Below are 7,006 nucleotides of genomic sequence, written 5' to 3'. Positions count from 1 at the left end.
TGTGATATCTTTTGCTGAAAGTGCATTATTACAAAAAGTGAGAAAGAGCTTCAAGAAACAATAAGTGACCGTGGTGATCATCTACTTGTGGATTCTTGAAGAGCAAGTCAACTACACATACAAAGGTTGATCATATCTGTACACTGGGTGTAATTGAGAGATCAGAGGCTACAATCTTATGAAGATTGGATTGAGGTTCCTTGTTGTGATTACAGGAAGAAGAGTGTGCTGCGTTCTTAACTTTGAGGGTGGCTCAAAGGGTTTGGACTGCAGGAAAGGGGATTCTTACTACTAGTTTGTTTGTATACTGCCTATATTTTGATTAGAGGGTTAGAGAGGTGTTTTATATTTTTGACGTGAGGTCGTTATAAAAGCCTTGTTGTAAAAACCTTAATCATTATAGTGCATTGGATTCCTGTGGTTGGAAGGACACTGGATGAGGCTTGGCCGAACCAGTATAAAAACTCAGTTTTGATCTTTCGATCCCTACACTCTTTTATTTAGTGGACTTCTTACTGTACTCAATCGATTTAATTTTCGCTGCATAAACAAGTCTTTTACCTTACGTTTCAAGAAAGTCATAAAGGAATCATTTTTGGTGAAAAAGATTTTGAAAGTTTTAAATTTTATACTTCACCAATTCACCCCCCTCTTGGTGTGAGAAATTGAGCCATTCTTTTTTTAACAATAGGCACCAGAGCTGGTTTTCATAAAATATTTGAAAAACTAGTCGATTACGATTTTCATTCAATCGACTGATCTTGGAAAATGGCATCTATTTCTCAAACTATGAAAAAAAGTGAATTTGTTTTTGAACTAGTGCATGTTGCATGTAATGATAAACACAATTCCGTCACTAATGGATTTTATGAATCTTTTGAAACATGTCTATTGCGAAACAAGAAAGGTGGTGTATGTGGACTGGAATTAAGAACCGGGAAAATAGATCTGCAGGCTGGAAAATTTACGAGTTCCTAAACAAGAAGAAAAGCGATAGGGATCAAAAGAAAAATAAAGGGAATGTATCATAAAAAAATCTCATCATGATGGAAAAATCTGAAAAGGTAAAAGCATGTTTGGAACAAGAAGTAAAGGATTCCATGTGGTATCTGGACAGTGGATGCTCTAGGCACATGACAGGAGATTCAACAAAGTTTACAAGCATCTCTTACAAGACAAATGGACATGTCACTTATGGGGACAACAACAAAGGAAAGATCATCGGTATTGGTAAAATTCAAACTCCCTCCACATATGAAATTAACAATGTGCTTCTTATTGAAGGATTGAAACATAATTTGCTCACCATCAATCAGTTGTGTGATAAAGGGCTGAAGATTTTTTTTCAACTAAAGTACTATTTGATTAGCAACGGGTTAACTGATGAACTTTTGTTGATCGGAAAAAGATATAACAACATTTACATAATCGACTTTAGAAAGACTTCATTCAAATCCGTTGTTTGTCTGATGTCTAAAGAAGATGATGCATGGTTATGGCACAAGAGACTAGGTCATATTAATATGGGTCAACTAAACAAGCTAGTGTCTAAAGATCTTGTCATTGATCTTCCAAATATACGCTATGCTTCTGAAAGATTGTGTAATGCTTGCTAAAAAGGAAAACAGACAAGACAATCCTTTAAAAATAAAAGACAAATGTCAACCACTAGATCTCTGCAACTGCTACACATGGACTTATTCGGTCCCTTAAGAGTAAGAAGTATTGGAGCAAAATTTGTATGGCTTAGTTATTGTTGATGATTTTTGTTGATTTACTTGGACCTTCTTCATTTCTTCCAAAAGTGAAACTTTTAGGGTGTTCAAGAAATTTGCTACAGCCATTCAAAACGAAAAAGAGATCAGAATCAAGTGTAAAAGAAGCGATCATGGGAAAGAATTTCAGAATGAAGCATTTGATGAATATTGTGCAGAGATGGGAATTACTCACAACTTCTCTGCTCCTAGAACGCCACAACAAAATGGAGTAGTGGAAAGAAAAAATAGAGCACTAGAAGAACTTGCAAGAACCATGCTAAATGAAAGGGACTTGCCGAAGTACTTCTAGGCAGATGCAGTGAGAACAACATGTTATGTACTAAACAAAACTATGATAAGATCAATGCTGAAGATGACTCCTTATGAATTATTCAAAGGAAGAAAGCCAAACATCTCACATCTGCAGGTCTTTGGATGAAAATGTTTTATTCTAAACAATGGTAAGGAAAGCCTTGGTAAGTTTGATTCTAAAGCCGATGAGGTTGTCTTTATTAGTTATTTTCTCACTAGTAATGCTTATCGTGTTTATAATAAAAGAACAATGTGTGTTGAAGAATTTGTTCATGTAGTTTTTGATGAGCATCACTACAAGAAATATGGCTATTACATACGGATTATTATATACGGATTATAATCCGTATATAATATATATATTACATACGGATATTATATACGGATTTTAAAAAGAAAATTATATACAGATATTATATACGGATTTTTACATACGACAAATCCGTATATAAAAGTTGTATATAATGTTGACGCGTGATGGTGAAAAAGTTATCTAAGGATAAATCCGTATATAGTTCCAATTATTTGTACGTAACTCTATCGACGTTTTAGCTACCAATGTTACATACGGAAAAATGATTTACTTAAAAAAATTCTGATTAAAATGAAGCCAACCGAACCTCAAAGCCTATTCTTCTCAAAACCCTCTAGCTTTTCTCTCTTCCTCGAACCCTATTCTTCTCAAAACCCCTGATCTTCTCTCTATCCCTCGAACCCTATTTGATCTCTCTCTCAAACCCTCGCGATTTCACATCTCTCTCTGGAGCCCTCTTTGCTCTCATTGTCCCTCTCTCAAGCCCTATTCGCCTCGCTGTCCCTCTCCCGAGCCCTCTTCACTATCGTTGTCCCTCTCTCGAACCCTTGCTTCTTCCCCCTTTCTCTCCCGAACTGTCGTCGCATAATAACACAACAATGTCGTTGTCCTTCGTTGATGAAGCAATCACCTTCATCGTTCGTTTCGGAGTCGTAGTTCGACGCTGAGAGAGTACCTTCATCCACCCTAGGTTCGTGATAATACTCCAGGAGCGGGAAGGGTTCGGAGAGGAGTGAAAAATAGGAAGATTGTTCGGTGAGAAATGCGAATTAGGTCACGTGTTCGGTGGAAAAGGAAGATTCAACGGCTGAATCGGTGAAATGGTGCAAAAATGAGGATGTAATCGGTGGATTCGATGGAGAAGGCTATAGTGATTTATCAGAAAATATTCCGGAATTTATGTTCTTTCTCTTCTCTTCGACATTTATGTAAATGTTTTTGTGCAGGTTCAAGAAGTGTACGAAATTTCAGCTGAGTATGAAGAAAAGCGTGACCCTAAGAAACTGGAAGAATTTGGAAATATGATAACTAGTTTGGATGCAGGGGACTCTATTGTTGTTGCCATGTCCTTTTCCCACATGCTTAACTTGGCCAACTTGGCTGAGGAGGTCCAGATTTCTCGTCGTCGAAGGAAAAAGGTGAAGAAAGGACATTTTGCAGATGAGAACAATGCAACTACAGAATCAAACATTGAAGAAACTCTCAAGAAACTTGTATTTGGCTTGAAGAAGTCTCCTCGGGAAGTTTTTGATGCACTGAAAAACCAGACTGTTGATCTGGTTCTTACTACTCATCCTACTCAATCAATTCGTAGATCTTTGCATCAAAAGCACGCAAGGTTTGTTATAAAAGTATAGTGTTTTTCAGCTTCATTATTCAATTTTATACTTTCTTTGTTTAAGTTGGTTCAGGACACCAAAATTGAGCTTTCTGGTTTTGATCTGCATTGTAGGATAAGGAATTCTGTCTAAATTTTATGCCAAAGACATAACTCCTGATGATAAGCAGGAGCTTGATGATGCCTTGCTAAGGGAAGTAAGTATCAAAACACTAGGATTATCTTTGTTGGTTTAGCAAACTGCATTAACCACGCCTTTGTTTGGAGTTTATTCTGCAGAAGAAGAAATGTTCAAGGTGAAAAGAAACAAAGGCTTCGTTGAGTCAATGACATTGTTGACAATTTTCTTTTGTTACTTTTGTCTATGTTGTGCAGATTCAAGCTGCCTTCCGTACAGATGAAATCAAGAGGACCCCCCTAAGACCACAAGATGAGCTGAGACCAGGGATGAGCTACTTCCATGAAACAATTTGGAATGGTGTTTCCAGATTTCATCAAGCAATCTGGTATGATTTTAAGCATGATTTTTTAATATGATTTTAAGCATGATTTATCAAAAAATAACCAAGGTTGGAATTTCATCAAGCAAAGTTTCATTGTTAAGCAAAGTTTGTTGATGTTATCTCACAATTTGGCAGTCACATGTGCACGTTTCATTGTTAAGCGAAGTTCTCAGATAGTTTGAAAATTCTGATACCTCGGGATCAAGAACCCAAACAATTTCTAACTAAGCTGTGACAAGCTTTGGGATTAAGATAGTTTTTGGCCTAACTTATTTCTAATTTTCTTCTCCTTATAAGAAGAAACAGTATATATAAAACTTAAAAAAAAAAGTAGTATAGTTTTTAGAAGAAATTATGAAGTATTAAATAAGCTAATTGGTGGAGCTTCTCTGAAGTGTTTATGGAGCTTCTTAAGTTGGATATCATAATCCTGTCCACCGATGTTTTATGCTTTCCTTTATTTGTTGCATGTTTATATCTAGTAGAAGTAGCAACAAAGGTATACTCTCACATTTTAAACTTAGAATTGAAATTTGTACTTATCATGCTTTTTCTGTAAATTCAGAGTACTTATTTTTCCACTGAAAATTGGCTCTGGCACTGTTAGTTTTTTCTCATTTGTAGTCCCAAAATGGACTTGGCATGCTTTTTCTGTAAGCTTTGATTGTGTAATTACTACTCTATAAATAATGAATTCTGCCAAAGTTCAATGGTTCATTGATTTGAATTCCATTGCAGGATTTATTTGAGAAGAAAGAGATGTGGCCTTGTGAAGCTTGTGGGTTGAACATTCCTTATAAGATGTTAAAGAAGAAAAAGGATTTAAGGGTCGGGGGCCAATTCCTATGTAGAACATAAAAGAGTTTGTATATCATTTTCTTCTCATAGATTGTATTTAGTTCTGGAACTAAAACATCATAATTCAAGTTCTGGACTTGTTTAGAATTTTTTTCCAGTCTCTAAAATCACTTTGTTTTTCAGTTAACAAAATCAAAGCATTATTGTGGCATATGCAAGAAAGTTTGGGATCTTCAGATAGTGGAAGTTGGGTAAGTAGCTAAATCTTGTTAACTAATTAAGGTTACTCTGTTATGCTCAAAAGACTATATTGGTTAATATTAACCTTTTCCTTTTACCTTTGCGGATGTCCCCTCCAAATTAGGTGCACTGTGATGGATGGAGAGGAGTGTGAGTGCATGCACAGGGAATACCCATTACTTGGTATTTTGTCTCTTTGGAGGAAGAGGGTAGAGGACCATGAAGAACATTGGAAGAAGTTGTTAAAAGGGATGTCACAGGGAATAATTCTCTAAGGATTTGTTTTTTGACTGTACCCAATGGTGTAATCCATATAGTTGACATAGTTTAATGAATTAAGAATTTTGTTGTTGTTTTCAGCTTAATAGTATGGCATTTTAGCATTATGATAAACTGGAAAAAAAGAATTTTATAATTCTTTCATGATGAATCAACCATTGATAAAATATAATTCATTATCTTTGAAGACTAGTTGCTTCCATTTTTATAATCTAGAGCTGGAACAAGATCCAGATTTCATAATGTTGTCTGGCCAATTCAAAGCTACTGTTATGGAGCTCATTTATGTTTTGGAGCTGGTAAAGCTTTTACCTTCAGCACTTAACATTTACTGATAATATAGAATTTTGATTTGAGTATTTAGCTCTAGAAAACCTAGGATAATATAAATATTAGTTGAATATTACCATTTCAGTCTATGCTTGCCTAAAATATTTTGGGTTATTCATGTTAACTTCTGTTTTATAGTTATATGTATAAACTATTAATTTTAATATTTTGGGATTGTCATCTTTTTGTGTTGCATTTGTATTTAATTACTAAAAATTCCTTGCTTGTTTGTAGAAACAAAGAACTGGTTGAAGGGTTGCAATTAAGGGTCACCTTATGAGTGGCAAGTTTACAGGTGAGTAATCTTCCTTTTGTGTTTGAACATGATTATTAAGAAAAGTAATTAGAACAGGTGAGTAATCTTCCTTCATGTTACTTTCTAGTTATATATTTATGATTTAATTGTCTTTCTTCTCTTAATAATTAGAAAAGTACTTAATATGGTGTATTTTTTGGTAACGGGTAACAACTATTTGAAATTCTCTAATGCTTCTGTGCCATTTCGAATTGATACATAACATGTTTGACCATACTTATTTTCTGCAGGTTAATTCTATATGGATGGTACAATTTTAAGATTTGGGGAGTTGAAGGGACCAGGGGCAATGATTGAACAAGTTAAAATGTTTTCGTATTCAGTTTTTTCTCTTCATGGTGCAAGCCCTTTCCTTCCAACATCAGATGGTGATGTGCAAGAGAAGCATAATGAATCAATAACAACTACTTAGAAGAGCAAGAAGTCATGGTGGGGAGTTTTGAAATATTAGTGTTAGTAGTTATGAACATTCTTTTAGATATTTTTCTCTTTTTCATATTTTTCTTAATATTTTATATTTTATTGTAAAAGTTAAATTTGAGTGTTATGAGATATTAATATTAAGGAGTTGTATTTATTTCTTTGAACTCTCTTTATAGAGTATTCAAATAAAATTTTCATGTTTTAATTATTTGATTTTCAACACAATTATATATTATAAATTCTTAACATTTATAAAATCTGGTAGTAATTATTTATAATTTTATGAGAAGTCTTATTGTGTAAAAATTTTAATATTAATTATATAACTATTAGAAAAAATCAATCTAATTAAATATGTTATAAACAATAAATACATATGTACATACTATATGTAAT

At 34.0% G+C, this 7,006-nt stretch overlaps 1 long non-coding RNA gene across 2 annotated transcripts; it reads left to right on the top strand.

Moving 5' to 3' along the window:
• The first annotated feature begins 3,900 nt into the window (after nucleotides 1–3,900).
• On the top strand, nucleotides 3,901–6,768 carry LOC128194013 (uncharacterized). 2 transcript variants are annotated; one of them, XR_008245254.1, is made up of 7 exons: nucleotides 3,901–3,918; nucleotides 4,097–4,227; nucleotides 4,963–5,086; nucleotides 5,206–5,273; nucleotides 5,387–5,840; nucleotides 6,106–6,166; nucleotides 6,418–6,768. It is a non-coding gene; the product is annotated as an uncharacterized LOC128194013 (long non-coding RNA). The 2 variants fall into 2 exon arrangements; XR_008245255.1 differs by having other exon boundaries at nucleotides 4,963–5,090.
• Nucleotides 6,769–7,006: the final 238 nt, after the last annotated feature.

The sequence above is a fragment of the Vigna angularis genome, chromosome 9, assembly GCF_016808095.1.
Source record: "Vigna angularis cultivar LongXiaoDou No.4 chromosome 9, ASM1680809v1, whole genome shotgun sequence".
In the NCBI taxonomy this organism is placed as follows: domain Eukaryota; kingdom Viridiplantae; phylum Streptophyta; class Magnoliopsida; order Fabales; family Fabaceae; genus Vigna; species Vigna angularis.
Note: the sequence above shows the minus strand (reverse complement) of the source record. Positions and strands in the feature narration are given on the sequence as shown.